Here is a 17,430-nt window from a genome sequence, read left to right as displayed (position 1 = left end):
TTCATGAATAGGAAGACTCAATATTATCAAAATGTTGGTTCTTTCTAACTCAAACTATAGATGTAATGAAATTCCAATCAAAATCTCAGCAGGTTATTTTGTACATATAAGCAAACTGACTTTAAAGTTTATATGAAGAAGTAAAAGACCCAGAATAGCCAACTAATAATGAATGAGAAGAAAAATGCTGGATGTTACTTGAATTCAAGACTTACCCCAAAGCTACAATAATCAACAGTGTGCTATGGCAAAGGGATAGACAAATAAATTAATGGAATAGAACAGAGGGCCCAGAATTAGAACCACATAAATATTATCAACCAATGTTTGACAAAGGAGCAAAGGCAATACAATGGAGAGAAGATAGTCTTTTCAAAACAATGATGCTGACATCCACATGCAAAAAAAAAAAAAAAAAAAAATGAATCTAGACCCAGATCTTGCACCCTTTACAAAAATTAACTCAAAATGCATTATAGACCCAGATATAAAATTTTAAAACTATTAAATTTCTAGAAAATAACAGAAAAAAACTTAGATGACCTTCGGTATGGTGATGACTTTTTAGGTAAAACGTCAAAGACACAATACATGAAAAAAAAATTGATATATTGAACTTCATTCAGATTGAAAACTTTGACTCTGTTAAGGAAATGTCAAGAGAATGAGAAGGCAAGACACAGACTGGGAGAAAATATTTACAAAAGAAACATCTAATAGAAGATTTTTAACCAAAATATACAAAGTACTCTTAAAACTCAACAATAAGAAATGTTACAACCCAATTAAAACAGGGGTAAAAAACCTGAATTGACACTTTACCAAAGAAGATATAAAGATGGAATGTAAGCATATAAAAAGATGTTCAACATATGTCACTAGGTAATTGCAGATTAAAACGACGAGCTACAACTGCATACCTACTCGGATGGTTAAAATCCAAAATATGGACAACACCAAATGCTGACAAGGATGTGGAACAGGAACTCTCTTTCATTGCTGGTGGAAATGCAAAATGCTATAGCCACTTTGGAAAACAGTTTCCCAGTTTTTTACAAAACTAAACATAGCATTACCATATGATCCAGAAATCACGCTCCATGATATTTATGCAAATGAATCCAAAATATATGTTCACACCAAAAATTGAGCATAGCTGTTTATAGCAGCTTTATTCATAATTGCCAAAATATTGAAGTAACCAAGATGTCCTTTAGTAGATGAATGAAATGAACTGTGGTACAGCTGGACAATGGAATATTATTCAGCACTAAAAAGAAATGTGCTATCAAGCTATAAAAAGACTCAGGGGAAACTTAAATGCATATTTCTAGGTTTAAAAAGCCAGTTTTGAAAGACTACATACTGTATGATTCCAGCTATACATCATTCTGGAAAAGGGAAAACCATGGAGACACTTAAAAAATCAGTGGTTGCCAGAGGTTAAGAGGAGTTGACAGATGAATGGACGGTGCACAGTTGATTTTTAGGGAGTAAAATTATTCTGTATTATACTGCAATGATGAATACATGTTATTATAAATTTCAAAAAATTCATAAAATTTCCAACAAGTGAATCCTAATGTACTTTGTAATAATGTGTCAATGTAAGTTCATCTCTTGCAATAAATGTAAAACTATGATGTAAGATGTTGATAGTAGAGCAGGTTGTATACATGTGGAAGCAGGAGTTACATGGGAACTCTATGCTTGCAGCTCAATGGCACTATGAACCTAAAACTGTTCTAAAAAATAAAATTTATTATTTTTAAAAAATGAGATGCCAGCAAAAAAAAAATGACAGTAAGAACAAGTAAAATTCCTCTTCTGTATAAAAGCAATAAGAACTATAGAAAAAAATGGTTGAAATCAACTTTTCAGCACTCTGGAAATTAATCAAAGACTTGCAGCAAAAACAGGGAATATTTATGCAAGGAAAAAAACAATATCTTGATAAGGAAAGTGAGTTTTGTTGTAGTTTAACTTATCTATCTTCATACCTTTTTTCAGTCCTGCTGTAACTTTGAACATCAATAGATCACAATCATGGTAAAAACCAGTAGTCTGACAGTCCATGGAGGAAGAAGAAAAAGATTGGAGGTAGTACAAGGTTGCATTCCCAAAGAACGGTTATAATTTGTCATCTCTGGTGGTTCCGTAAAAGAACCCACTCACGAAGTTGTCTTAATTTGACCTGACTTGAACAGCCTTCTTGCCAGGAGAATTTTCTAAAAACAATTAGACAATTGAATGTTGTGGCATCTTAGGTGGTGAATAAGATGGCACAAACCATAGACTAACAAAAAGGTTAAAAGAAAAATCTTGGAAATGAGATGTCCAAAATGGACTTTGATAAACTTTAACACATACTTGGGAATCTAGAAGGCTATGTGAAAATATAGAGTTGTGAACAGGCTCAGAACCGTATATATACTTGGGAAAGACCTCAGAAGGTCCTAAGCTGTCACTGCTGTCTAAGCACAAGTTTCTCTGTAAGCAAAAAGTGAGGGCTAAGAAAGAGTTTTAAACTATCTGGCTGAGTGTTCAAGAAACTCTTCAACCCAAGAAAAGAACCCCTCAGCAAGAAAAGAACCCCTCAGCAAGACTGAAAGATGTATTGGTTCCAGGCAATTAATGAAATCTCTATCCAGCTGCTAGCTGACTATAAGGTAAGCAGAGCAGAGAATTCAGTGTCCATACACAAGGAATATAAACTTTACAGAATTAGTTCAGATAAGTCACTAAACAACAAACAGTAACAACAACAAGAACAGCAAACAACCACAGCAACAAGTTCTGAAGAGGGGGAAGAATCTATTTCCAGAGTTACCACACTACAGTTTTAAATGTCTAGTATTAACAAATAGTTACAAGACATGCAAAGAAAGAAGAAAATATGGCCCATATGCAGGGGGGGAAAAAGTCAATAGAAACCTTCCCAGAAAATACCATATATTGGATTTACTAGAAAAGACTTTAAGTCAGCTATTTTAAATATTAACAAAGAACTAAACAACTAAAGGAAAGTATGAGAATAATATATGACCAAATGTGGAGTATTAATAGATAGAAATAAGAGAAGAAAGAACCAAATAGAAGTTCTGAAGGGGTATAATAAATAAAATTTATAAATCAGTAGAGGATCTCAACAGCAGATTTGAGCAGGGAGAAGAAGGAATCAGTGAACTTGAAGATAGGTCAATTAAGATGGTCCAATCTGAGAAACAGAAAAAAAAAAGAAGAAATAAAAATAAACAGAGTCTCAGATACCTGTTGGCCATTACCAAGCATAACAACATATCCATAATGGGAGTCACAGAAGGAGACAAACGAGAGAAAGGGTAAAAAAAAAAAAAAAAAAAAAAAAAAAATATATATATATATATATATATATATATATATTTAAAGAAATAATGACCACACAAGCTTCCCAAATTTCTAAGATTGAAGATATTCCCTACATATCTAAGAACCTCAATAAACTCCAAGTAGAATAAACACAAGCAAATTTACAACTAGACACATCATAATCAAACTATTGGAAGGCAAAAAAAAATCATCTTGAAAGTGGCAAAAAAAAAAAAAAGAAGTGATTGATTACATACTAGGAATTCTTAATAAGGTCAATAGCTGTTATCTAACCAGAAACCATGGAGGCCATAGCACAGTGGGAACTGTATGTTAAAAGTGTGAAAAAGACTGTCAACCAAGCAAAACTCAGGATAGCAAAACTATCTTTCAAAAATGAAAAAGAAATTTAGACATTCCTAGATAAACAAAAACTGAAAGAAGCAATTGCTAGCTGACCTACCCTATAATAAATACTAAAGGCAGTTTCTTAGGCTGCTATGAAAAGAGACTAAAGAGTAACAGAAATCCACATGAAGAAATAGAGAGCACAAATAAATGTTTTTTAATAGGTAAATATGAGTTAGTATAAATTTACTGTTTGTAATATTTTTCTCCTATCTGATTTAGAAAACAACTGCATATACCAAAAATCATAAATCTGTGTCTATAGGCATATAGTGTGTAAAGATGAAACTTATTACAATAATAATACAAAGATAGAGGAACAGAACTATATAAGAGCAAATTTTTGTATACTACTGAAACTAGGCCAGACACAGTAACTCAAACCTGTAACCCCAGCACTTTGGGAGGGCAAGGCAGAGGATCAGTTGAGTCTGGGAGTCCAAGACAAGCCTAGGCAACATAACAAAACCCTGTCTCTACAAAAAATAAAAATTAGCTGGGTGCAGTGGTACATGTGTGTAGTCCCAGCTACTCAAGAAGCTGAGGTGGAAGGATTGCTTGAGCCCAGGAGTTTGAGGCTGCGGTGACCTATAATTGTGCCGCTGCAGTGAGCTATAATTGTGCCACTGCACTCCAGCCTGGGTGAGAGAAGAAGACTCCAACTCTTAAAAAATAAATAAATAAATAAGAGAGAGAGAAAAAAAAAACTAGGCTGACATGAATCTGACCTGGGTTGATATAAATTAAGATGTTAATTGTAATCCCTAGGAAAATAACTCAAAACTATATAGTAAAAGAAATGACAAAAGAATTAAAATGTTATTACAATAATAGACTGGAAAATATCTATTAACACGAAAGAAGGTAGTAATGGAGGAATTAAACACACATAGAAAAAGACATAATATGTATAGAATATAAACAGCAAAGTGGTACAAGTTGGGTTCTTTCTCATCAGCAATTACTGTAATGAAATTAGGTTAAAGTCTCCATTCAAAAAGCAGAATGGATTCTAAAAATGATGTAAATATGATGTCTGTACCTCACTTTAGATTTAAAGAACCAAATAGATTGAAAGTGAAAGGATAGAAAAAAACATTCCCTGTGAACAGTAAGTCAAAACAGAGTTGGAGTAGCTATATTATAATCAGATAAAATAGATTTTAAGGCAAAAATTGTTGCAAGAGATAGAAAAAGGATATTCTATGGGCCGGGTGCGGTGGCTCACGCCTGTAATCCCAGCACTTTGGGAGGCCAAGACAGGCGGATCACGAGGTCAAGAGATCAAGACCATCCTGGCCAACATGGCGAATCCCTGTCTCTACTAAAAATACAAAAATTAGCCTGGCCTAGTGGCGCGTGCCTGTAATCCCAGCTACTCGGGAGGCTGAGGCAAGAGAATTGCTTGAACCCAGGAGGCAGAGGTTGCAGTGAGCTGAGATCGTGCCACTGCACTCTAGCCTGGGTGACAGAGCGAGACTCCATCTCAAAAAAAAAGAAAAAAAAGAAAAAAGAAAAAGGAAAAGGGTATTACATAATGATAAAAGGGTCAATCAATCAAGAAAACACAACAATTATAAATGTATATGCACCTTACAGCAGATCACAAAATACATGAAGTAACAAATAACATAATTGAAGGGGGAGAAATAAACATTTCAGCAACAGTAGCAGAAGACTTTAACACCACATTTTTCAATAACGGATAAAATAACTAGACAGAAGGTCAATAATGAAATATAGAACTTTAATAATGCTGTAATCCAATTACACATACTGAAATTCAAAACAGAAATAGAAAGCCTGAATAGATCTAAAACAGGTAAAGAGATTAAAGCAATAATGTAAAAAATAAATCAAAAGTCTACCACAAAGGAAAGTTGAATTTACTGATGAATTCTACCAAATATTTAAAGAATAATTAATACTATCTCATAACAAACTCTTCCAAAATATAGAAGGGAGAAAACACTTCATAACTCATTTCATGAGGTTAGTATGTCCCTGACACCTAAAGCAGACTAACACACTACAAGAAAAGAAAATACAGAACAACATCCCTATGAATTTAGATGTAAAAAAATCCCCAATAACATGTAAATCTTGCAATATATAAATAGAAGTATATACCACAATCGAGTGACATTTATCCCAGAAATGTGAGATTGGTTAAACATATGAAAATAAATCAATGTAATACATAGTATTAATAGAATAAAGAACAAAAACCGCATGATCATCTCAATAGACACAGACAAAGCATTTTACAAAATCCAACACATTTTCATGATAAAAAACCCTAAACAAGTTAGGAATGGAACAAAACTTCCTTAATTTGTTAAAAGGCATTGATGTGGTTTGGCTCTGTGTCCCCAAGCAAATCTCACCTCGAACTGTAATAAGCCCCATGTGTCATGGGAGGAACCAGGTGGGAGGTAATTGAATCATGGGGGCAGGCTTTTTCCATGCTGTTTTTGTGATAGTGAATAAGTCTCATGAGATCTGATGGTTTTATAAAGGGGAGGTCTGCACATGCCCTCTTTCCTGCTGTCATGTAAGCTGTGACTTTGTTCCTCCTTCAGCCATGATTGTGAGGCCTCTCCAGCCATGTGAAACTGTGAGTCCATTAAACCTGTTTCCTTTATAAATTACCCAGTCTCAGGTATGTCTTTATTAGCAGCATGAGAACAGACTAATACAGGCATCTACAGAAAACCTACAACTAATGCCACAATTAATGGTTAAAGACTGAAATCTTTCCGACTAAGATAAGGAACAAGACATGGCTAGTTTGCCACTTCCACATATCATTGTACTAGAAATGCTAGCCAAAGCAAATATACAAGTAAAATAAATAAATAAATAAAGCATCCAGATCAGAAAGGAAAAAGTAAAACTATCTAGTATAAGTATGAAATTATACTGTATATAGAAAATCTAAGAAATCTACCAATAAAAACAAAGACTAGAAGTAATAAATGAGTCTATTGAGGTTTCAGGATACAAGATTAATACACAAAAACGTATTGTACTTCTATACACGAGCACTAAATAATTGAAAATAATATTTAGAAAACAGTTCTATTTACAATAGTATCAAAAAATGAAATAGAAATAAATTTAGCAGAGAAGTACAAATTTGTACGATGAAAAGTAAAAAACATTGTCAACAGAAATCCTGAACATTTTGAGTAAAGTAATAACAGAGTACATACGGGCAGCTTTGAGGTTGTGTGTATATGTTTATTTTCATGTGCATCCATGTGAAGAGACCACCAAACAGGCTTTGTGTGAGCAATAAAGCTGTTTATTTCACCTGGATGCAGGTGGGCTGAGTCCGAAAAGAGAGTCAGTGAAGAGAGATGGGGTGGGGCTGTTTTATAGGATTTGGGTAGGTAAAGGAAAAAGGGGGGTTGTTCTCTGGCAGGCAGGAGTGGGGATCACAAGGTACTCAGTGGGGGAGCTTTTGAGCCAGGATGAGCCAGGAGAAGGAATTTCACAAGACAATGTCATCAGTTAAGGCAGGAACAGGCCATTTTCACTTCTTTTGTGGTGGAATGTCATCAGTTAAGGCAGGAACCGGCCATCTGGATGTGTACGTGCAGGCCACAGGGGATATGATGGCTTAGCTTGGGCTCAGAGGCCTGACATTTATATGTTGATATAAATTGTTGTTGCACAGGTATATATAATTTGTAAAATTTCATTCAGTTATATACTTTGGGCATTTTATTGTATGTGCGTTATATTTCAATATTAAAAGGATGCCCAAAATAAAAAACTAATCAAATCATGTGGCATGATTGTTAATATTGAGTGTCAACTGATTGGATTGAAAGATACAAAGTATTGTTGCTGGGTGTGTCTGTGAAGGTGTTGCCAAAGGAGATTAACATTGAGTCAGTAGACTAGGAGAGGCAAACCCACCCTCAATCTGAGTGGATATCATCTAACCAGCTGCCAGCATGGCTAGAATAAAACAGGTAGAAGAAAGTGGAATGAGGAGACTTGCTGAGTCCTCGCCTTCATCTTTTTCCCGTGCTGTATGCTTCCTGATCTCAAACATCAGACTCCAAGTTCTTCAGCTTTTGGACTCGAACTTACACCAGTGATTTGCCAGGCACTCTTGGGCCTTCAGTCACAGACTGAAGGCTGCACTGTTGGCATCCCTACTTTTGAGGTTTTGGCACTTGGACTGGCTTCCTTGCTTCTCAGGTTGTAGACAGCCTATTGTGGGACTTTACCTTGTGATCGTGTGAGTCAATTCTCCTAATAAACTCCCCTTCATACTAATATATACATGTATCCTATCAGTTCTATCCCTTTCAAGAACCCTAATACATATGGTATTTTGTTTGCATTCCCATTATGAAACATAATGCATTTAAGACAAAAAAGACAAGTATACTATAATGAAGATATTGAAATTTAAAATATATAATCTAATAAAGAGTATCCAACAATAGAAAATAAATTCAAATCACTGGGTCTGAGTAAAACACACACTAAAATAATAAAGGGTCCTGTTAATATAATCTCAAAGCTACTGACAGTAATTCTGAAATTGCCACAGACTTATATTAGGGAGATATTCTGGTTCTCATAAGGAAAAAAAAAAAGGTTACAGAAATAATTCGTTTAGAAAGGTGAAATTGATCTATATCAAAAATTGATAACATCTTGGTCTCTAGTACCATTCCCCACCAAATAGAAAGACAGCTCTTCAGACATATGGCTGACTCCAGGCCTGTGGTAGGGTAGTATGTAGGGAAAACTCTAACTGTGTTTCTCCTCTGCTCTCACACCATAACTGTCATCAACAGGAAGAAGATTTCTGTTACCATATGTGTGGGATTGTTTTTCACAAACACCAAGCAGTGGACACCAGCTAGGTATCCTCAAATTCAGTTCCAATACTGTCTACCAAGAGATAGCTTCAGATCCCACAGGTTGAGGGCTAGTCCCCAAGACTGATCCCCACACATGCCAGTCACAAGTGTAGGCCTCCAGAACTTCTGACCACCTGGCTTCAAGTTGGGGTTCCCATGACCCCCTCTTTGGGTTCGATTAATTTGCAGGAGGGGCTCATAAAACTCAGGGAAACACTTACATTTACTGGTTCATTATGGAGGCTATTGCAAACGGTACAGATGAAGAGATGCATAGGGCGAGGTATGGGGGAAGCGGCAGGAAGCTTCCATGACTTCCCTGAGTGAGCCACCTTCCAGGAATCCCCATGTGTTGAGCTATCCAGAAGCTCTCTCAACCCAGTTTTCTTGTTCCCTGCCACCCCGTGGAGACCTCATGACATCGACGTTCCTCCCCCTAGGGTATAGGGTGGGACTCTCTCATGGGAGGTTCTTAAGACCTCGAGTCCTACCTTGGAGCAGATAAAAGGAGGGCAGGAGAAAGGTGGAGGCCTGCCTCTGAGGCTTAACACACCCAACATTGTAACAAAAGATTGTAACAAGGACTATGGGAGTTACGAGCCAGGAACCATGGACAAAAACCAATGTATATCATAACAACACAAGTAGGAGCAAAATGAACCTAGAACTTGCTGTTATTCCTCAGATAAGTAAATACTAAAACAACCAACAACTACAAAAACAATGGATGTCTGTTACAAGTGGAAAGGAGTTCCCACTGGCTAAATCTAGGCCAATTTAAACACCAAAATAAATACGGATGGCAGTTAATCACAGATCGCTGAAAACACAGGAATCCATGAGTCTGTACTAATAACAAATAAATAACTAACCAACTATTTGAATAAATACATAAATAGTGGAGAAGGGAGGGCTCTCACCTACAGTAGAATCCCTAGAGCCTATAGGAAAATATAATGGGAAAGGTGGAGGCAGAAAATCACCATTTAGTGCCATCAGGATAAATATTTCAAACAAGCATTACCAATGAGGGCAAAATGTAGGGAGGAAATTTGATAAGGGCCAACCGAAATATCTGCATAATCTTAAAGTTTCTCCCTCAGACTCTGCAGTTGCAAGAGAAAATAATCACAACCATACAATAATAAACTGGATGAGATAATCAATGATGCTTGTTTTGATCCAAATTAATATCACCATTGAGTAGCAGATGGGCATCCAACATGTACCTCCAGAAGTGATGTCCTCAGAGGAATACTGCATTTCTTCTGTTCCAACCTGGAATGTGTATATTGATTTTAATCATCAGGAAGCGTCAACCATCCTGAAATGAGGAACATTGTATTAAAAGGAAGGAAGTGATACTGAATTCTTGAAAAATGCCAATGTTATAAAAATATAATAAAAGCTGTGAAAATTCTTCCCAATTGAAGTAGGTTAAAGAAATAACAATTAGATGCAATACCTAATCCTAAATGAGATCCTTAAACAGAAAAAATGAGTAAAAAACATTATTGAAGCACGTAACAAAATTGAAATATGGGCATTAGATTAGATAAAATTATTGTGTCAATGTTAATTTTATTAAAACTGATAACAGTATCAAAGAGAGAGGATGATGATAAATATTGAAGCAAATGACATAACACATTAACAATAGGTAAATCTGGTTAAGGGATATATTGGCATTATATATACACTATTTATTTCTATTGTTGTAATTTTTTTCCGAATAAAATGTTTTAAAAATTAAAAATCAAAATTAAATCTGTAACAGTTGTCCTTACAACTTAATTAAAATTAATGAAGGGACTCCATATTCCAAAAATTTGTTAAATATTCTTTTATTTAATCCTAAGAATGGCATTTTCCAAATAACTGAGTAGGCTTAGGAAAATCTGTTCTTGGTTCTATTTTTCTAAAAATTTTATTAAATCGGCCTGGTGCAGTGGTTCATGCCTGTAATCCCAGCACTTTGGGAGGCTGAGGCGGGCAGATCACCTGAGGTCAGGAGTTTGAGACCAGTCTGGCCAACATGGCAAAACCCCGTCTCTACTAAAAATAGAAAAACTAGCTGGGTGTGGTAGCGTGCACCTGTAATCCCAGCTACTCAGGGTACTGAGGTAGGAGAATCACGTGAACCTGGGAGGCGGAAGTTGCAGTGAGCCATGCCACTGCACTCGAGCCTGGACAGAGCAAGACTCCATCTCACAAAAAAAAAAATATTAGATCTCTTGTTTAAGTAAATATAAAGAACACTGATCAAAATTCTTTGCATAAAAAATGTACCAAAAACACATACTCACACACACAAGGGCTTGCATGTATAGAAAAACTTATATAAGTTTATTCAAGTAATAAGTAGTTAAAAACAAATAAAATTTAGTGACTTTTTCATGGCATAATTCTAGAAGGGATGTATAACTCATTTTATAATTATCCTGATATTCTATAATGCTCAAACTAAAGACTTTAAGATACAATTTAACTTATATATACATAAAATCCTATATTTTGGTTGAATAACCAGTTTCATGTTTAGGATAGGAGAACCAAATTTGAAATTAGGCCTTATAAAAAATCTTAAAAGTCAAGTTGGCTACAAGCTTATTAGGTACTAATGTTTATTAAACGAACATATCTGTCACAAAATGCTATGAGAAAGTCTTAGATGGCATTTATAAAGTGTAGCCACTAGATCAAGAAAAGTAAAAATTTCCACTGTCATACACCAGAGTTGTTGATTTAGGGGAGCCACATATTAGAAAAGACAATGACAAGCTCTGGAGTAACTACAGAATTAAAGGTCTAGGATCTAGAGCAATCTTTTTCTTTTTTTCTTTTTTTTCTTTTTTTTTCTTTTTTTTTTTTGCAATTATCAAGCATCTACAATGTGCATTGTCTAAGAATATTTACAGTGAGGTGAACCCGTAGCTCATGCCTTCAAGGAATACTGCAGTTTTCTGGCATACTCCTCAACCACACTGCCCCCCTCCAGGCTCTGCCCCCTCAAGTCCTAACAGCAGGCTCCATCTCACTCCAGGTTCTGCTCTTACCCTCTTTATACTTAGGCAAAGCTCAAAGAGTCTAGATGAGGATCAAGTCAACCCACCTGGTGCTGTGGCTATAACTACTCCCCAGGAATTAGGCTACCTCTAGGTACAGTGATTAAGGCCCTAGAGTTCTTGCCTGTATGCAATTTCTCTAAGGCTTATGTCTGGCTGTGAATATTTCTGTATTTTGAGAGAATGATTGCTATTCCTAAATTCTAACTCTGCCACTGGGCTGTTGTTACAAATCCCCTTGATAATGACCATCTGCTTGGCTCACTGTTATTACCAGCACAGATTTAGTGTCCTGGAAATCCACCTACCTATCAGGATACCTCTTAGACTTCCTTGGCACTGGCAGTTTCTCTAGACCATTGCCTACCTAAAACTACACTCTTGAGTTTGTCCCTGGAAGCCCAGGTACATGTATAAGCCTCTAAGTCTCAGTGCCTTCTGTATCAGATCTTTTCTTTGATTTAAAAAAAATGCATCATTATACTAATAATTGCAGGACACTAAGAGAGAAGGAGAAACGGCAAATTTTGATAATGGTTCTAAGGGGTAAAAACTAAGTACTGCACAATTCTAAAGTGGCTTTCAACTGATTAAGGATTCAAAAAGTCATTTTAAAAGGAAGTGATACTTGATCTTGGTTTTCCATAGCCCACAAACACAATAAAGCAACTACACAATTGAGTCTACAAAACAACCAGCTAACAACATGATGACAGGATCAAAAACTCACATACCAATACTAACCCTGAATGTAAATCCTCTACTTAAAAGAAATAGAGGGGAAAGCTGAATAAAAAGACAAGATCCAACTGTCTGCTATCATTAAGAGACCTATCTCACATGTAATGATACTCACAGGCTCAAAGTAAAAAGATGAAGAAAGATCTACCACGCAAGCAGGCAACAAAAGAGAGCAGGAGTCACAATTCTTATAGTAGATAAAACAGACTTTAAACCAATAACAATCAAGTAGGACACAGAAAGACATTATATAATGATAAAGATTTCAATTCAACATGAAGACTTAACTATCCTAAATATATACATATCGAACACTGGAGCACCCAGATTCATAAAAACAAGTTTGTCTTGACCTATGAAAACACTTAAGACAGTCACACAATAATAATGAGAGACTTCAACACCCCACTGACAGTGTTAGACAGATTATTGAGGCAGAAAATTAACAAAGAAATTCTGGACTAAAATTCAACACTAGACCAACTGGACCTAATAGACATCTACACCCAACAACCACAGGATATACATTCTTCTCATCTGCACACAGAATATAGTCTAAGGTTGACCACATTCTCAATTATAAAGCAAGTCTCAATAAATTCAAAACAACTGAAATCACCCAAAGCACATTCTTGGACCACAGTGAATAAAAGTAGAAGTCAATGCCAAGAAGATCTCTCAAAACTACACAAATACTTGGAAATTAAACAACTTGCTTCTGAGGAACTCTTTGATGAACAATGAAATTGAGGCAGAAATTAAAAAAAACTTTGCAATTAATAAAAATAGAGACACAACTTACCAAAGTCTTTGGGATGCAGCTAAAACAGTGTTAAGAGGAAAGTTTATAGTACTAAACACATTCATCAAGAAATTAGAAAGATCTCAAATCAACAATCTCACATTATACCTAGAGGAACTAGAGAAAAAGAACAAATCAACTCCAAAGCTAACAGAACAAAAGAAATAACTAAAATTAGGAAAGACTGAATGAAACTGAGATGCAAAAATCCATTCACAAGATCCATGAGCCAAGCACAGTGGCTCACACCTATAATCCCAGCACTTTGGGAGGCCAAGGTGGGTGGATCAGTTGAGGTCAGGGGTTCAAGACCAGCCTCGCCAACATGGCAAAACCCTGTCTCTACTAAAAAGACAAATAAAATCAGCTAGGCATAGTAGTGTGTGCCTGTAATCTCAGCTACTCAGAAGGCTGAGGCAGGAGAATTGCTTGAACCTGGGAGGCAGAGGTTGCAGTGAGCCGAGATTACACCACTGCAGTTTAGCCTGGGCAACAGAGTGAGACCCCATCTCAAAAAAAAAAGAAAGAAAAGAAAAAATATTCATGAAACCAAGAGCCAAGAGTTGGTTTCTTGAAAGAATAAACGAGATTGATAGACTGCTAGCTAGATTAACAAAATAAAAAAAAAGATCCAAATGAACACAATCAGAAATGACAAAGATGACATTGCAACTGATCCCACAGAAATACAGAAGATCCTCAGAGACTGTTATGAACACCTCTATGCATAAAAATTAGGATATATAGAGGAAATGGATAAATTCCTGTCAACACACACCCTCCCAGTATTGAACCAAGAAGAAAGTGAAAACCTGAACAGACCAATAATAAATTCCAAAATTTAAGCAGTAATAAAAAACCTACCAACGGGGGAGGAGCCAAGATGGCCGAATAGGAACAGCTCCAGTCTACAGCTTCCAGCGTGAGCGACGCAGAAGACGGTGATTTCTGCATTTCCATCTGAGGTACCGGGTTCATCTCTCTAGGGAGTGCCAGACAGTGGGCGCAGGTCAGTGGGTGCACGCACCGTGCGCGAGCCGAAGCAGGGCGAGGCATTGCCTCACTCAGGAAGCTCAAGGGGTCAGGGAGTTCCCTTTCCGAGTCAAAGAAAGGGGTGACGGACGGCACCTGGAAAATCAGGTCACTCCCACCCGAACACTGCGCTTTTCCGACGGGCTTAAAAAACGGCGCACCACCAGATTATACCCCGCACCTGGCTTGGAGGGTCCTACGCCCACGGAGTCTCGCTGATTGCTAGCACAGCAGTCTGAGATCAAACTGCAAGGCGGCAGCGAGGCTGGGGGAGGGGCGCCCGCCATTGCCCAGGCTTGATTAGGTAAACAAAGCAGCCGGGAAGCTCCAACTGGGCAGAGCCCATCACAGCTCAAGGAGGCCTGCCTGCCTCTGTAGGCTCCACCTCTGGGGGCAGGGCACAGACAAACAAAAAGACAGTGGTAACCTCTGCAGACTTAAATGTCCCTGTCTGACAGCTTTGAAGAGAGCAGTGGTTCTCCCAGCACACAGCTGGAGATCTGAGAACGGGCAGACTGCCTCCTCAAGTGGGTCCCTGACCCCTGACCCCTGAGCAGCCTAACTGGGAGGCACCCCCCAGCAGGGGCACACTGACACCTCACATGTCAGGGTATCCCAACAGACCTGCAGCTGAGGGTCCTGTCTGTTAGAAGGAAAACTAACAAACAGAAAGGACATCCACACCAAAAACCCACCTGTACATCACCATCATCAAAGACCAAAAGTAGATAAAACCACAAAGATGGGGAAAAAACAGAACAGAAAAACTGGAAACGCTAAAAAGCAGAGTGCCTCTCCTCCTCCAAAGGAACGCAGTTCCTCACCAGCAACGGAACAAAGCTGGATGGAGAATGACTTTGACGAGCTGAGAGAACAAGGCTTCAGAAGATCAAATTACTCTGAGCTACGGGAGGACATTCAAATGAAAGGCAAAGAAGTTGAAAACTTTGAAAAAAAATTAGAAGAATGTATAAATAGAATAACCAATACAGACAAGTGCTTAAAGGAGCTGATGGAGCTGAAAACCAAGGCTCAAGAACTACGTGAAGAATGCAGAAGCCTCAGGAGCCGATGCGATCAACTGGAAGAAAGGGTATCAGTGATGGAAGATGAAATGAATGAAATGAAGCGAGAAGGGAAGTTTAGAGAAAAAAGAATAAAAAGAAATGAGCAAAGCCTCTAAGAAATATGGGACTATGTGAAAAGACCAAATCTACGTCTGATTGGTATACCTGAAAGTGATGGGGAGAATGGAACCAAGTTGGAAAACACTCTTCAGGATATTATCCAGGGGAACTTCCCCAATCTAGCAAGGCAGGCCAACGTTCAGATTCAGGAAATACAGAGAATGCCACAAAGATACTCCTCGAGAAGAGCAACTCCAAGTCACATAATTGTCAGATTCGCCAAAGTTGAAATGAAGGAAAAAATGTTAAGGGCAGCCAGACAGAAAGGTCGGGTTACCCTCAAAGGGAAGCCCATCAGACTAACAGCTGATCTCTCGGCAGAAACCCTACAAGCCAGAAGAGAGTGGGGGCCAATATTCAACATTCATAAAGAAAAGAATTTTCAACCCAGAATTTCATATCCAGCCAAACTAAGCTTCATAAGCGAAGGAGAAATAAAATACTTTACAGACAAGCAAATGCTGAGAGATTTTGTCACCACCAGACCTGCCCTAAAAGAGCTCCTGAAGGAAGCGCTAAACATGGAAAGGAACAACCAGTACCAGCGGCTGCAAAATCATGCCAAAATGTAAAGACCATCGACACTAGGAAGAAACTGCATCAACTAACGAGCAAAATAACCAGCTAACATCATAATGACAGGATCAAATTCACACATAACAATATTAACTTTAAATGTAAATGGACTAAATGCTCCAATGAAAAGACACAGACTGGCAAATTGGATAAAGAGTCAAGACCCATCAGTGTGCTGTATTCAGGAAACCCATCTCACATGCAGAGACACACATAGGCTCAAAATAAAAGGATGGAGGAAGATCTACCAAGCAAATGGAAAACAAAAAAAGGCACGGGTTGCAATCCTAGTCTCTGATAAAACAGACTTTAAACCAACAAAGATCAAAAGAGACAAAGAAGGCCATTACATAATGGTAAAGGGATCAATTCAACAAGAAGAGCTAACTATCCTAAATATATATGCACCCAATACAGGAGCACCAAGATTCATAAAGCAAGTCCTGAGTGACATACAAAGAGATTTAGACTCCCACACATTAATAATGGGAGACTTTAACACCCCACTGTCAACATTAGACAGATCAACAAGATAGAAAGTCAACAAGGATACCCAGGAATTGAACTCAGCTCTGCACCCAGCAGACCTAATAGACATCTACAGAACTCTCCACCCCAAATCAACAGAATATACATTTTTTTCAGCACCACACCACACCTATTCCAAAATTGACCACATAGTTGGAAGTAAAGCTCTCCTCAGCAAATGTAAAAGAACAGAAATTATAACAAACTATCTCTCAGACCACAGTGAAATCAGGATTAAGAATCTCACTCAAAACCGCTCAACTACATGGAAACTGAACAACCTGCTCCTGAATGTCTACTGGGGACATAACGAAATGAAGGCAGAAATAAAGATGTTCTTTGAAACCAATGAGAACAAAGACACAACATACCAGAATCTCTGGGACGCATTCAAAGCAGTGTGTAGAGGGAAATTTGTAGCACTAAATGCCCACAAGAGAAAGCAGGAAAGATCCAAAATTGACACCCTACCATCACAATTAAAAGAACTAGAAAAGCAAGAGCAAACACATTCAAAAGCTAGCAGAAGGCAAGAAATAACTAAGATCAGAGCAGAACTGAAGGAAATAGACACACAAAAAACCCTTCAAAAAATTAATGTATCCAGGAGCTTGTTTTTTGAAAGGATCAACAAAATTGATAGACCACTAGCAAGACTAATAAAGAAAAAAAGCGAGAAGAATCTAATAGATGCAATAAAAAATGATAAAGGGGATATCACCACTGATCCCACAGAAATACAAACTACCATCAGAGAATACTACAAACACCTCTATGCAAATAAACTAGAAAATCTAGAAGAAATGGATAAATTCCTCGACACATACACTCTCCCAAGACTAAACCAGGAAGAA

This window comes from Pan paniscus, chromosome 7 (assembly GCF_029289425.2).
Source record: "Pan paniscus chromosome 7, NHGRI_mPanPan1-v2.0_pri, whole genome shotgun sequence".
Classification (NCBI taxonomy): Eukaryota; Metazoa; Chordata; class Mammalia; order Primates; family Hominidae; genus Pan; species Pan paniscus.
This window is presented reverse-complemented; position numbering follows the sequence as displayed.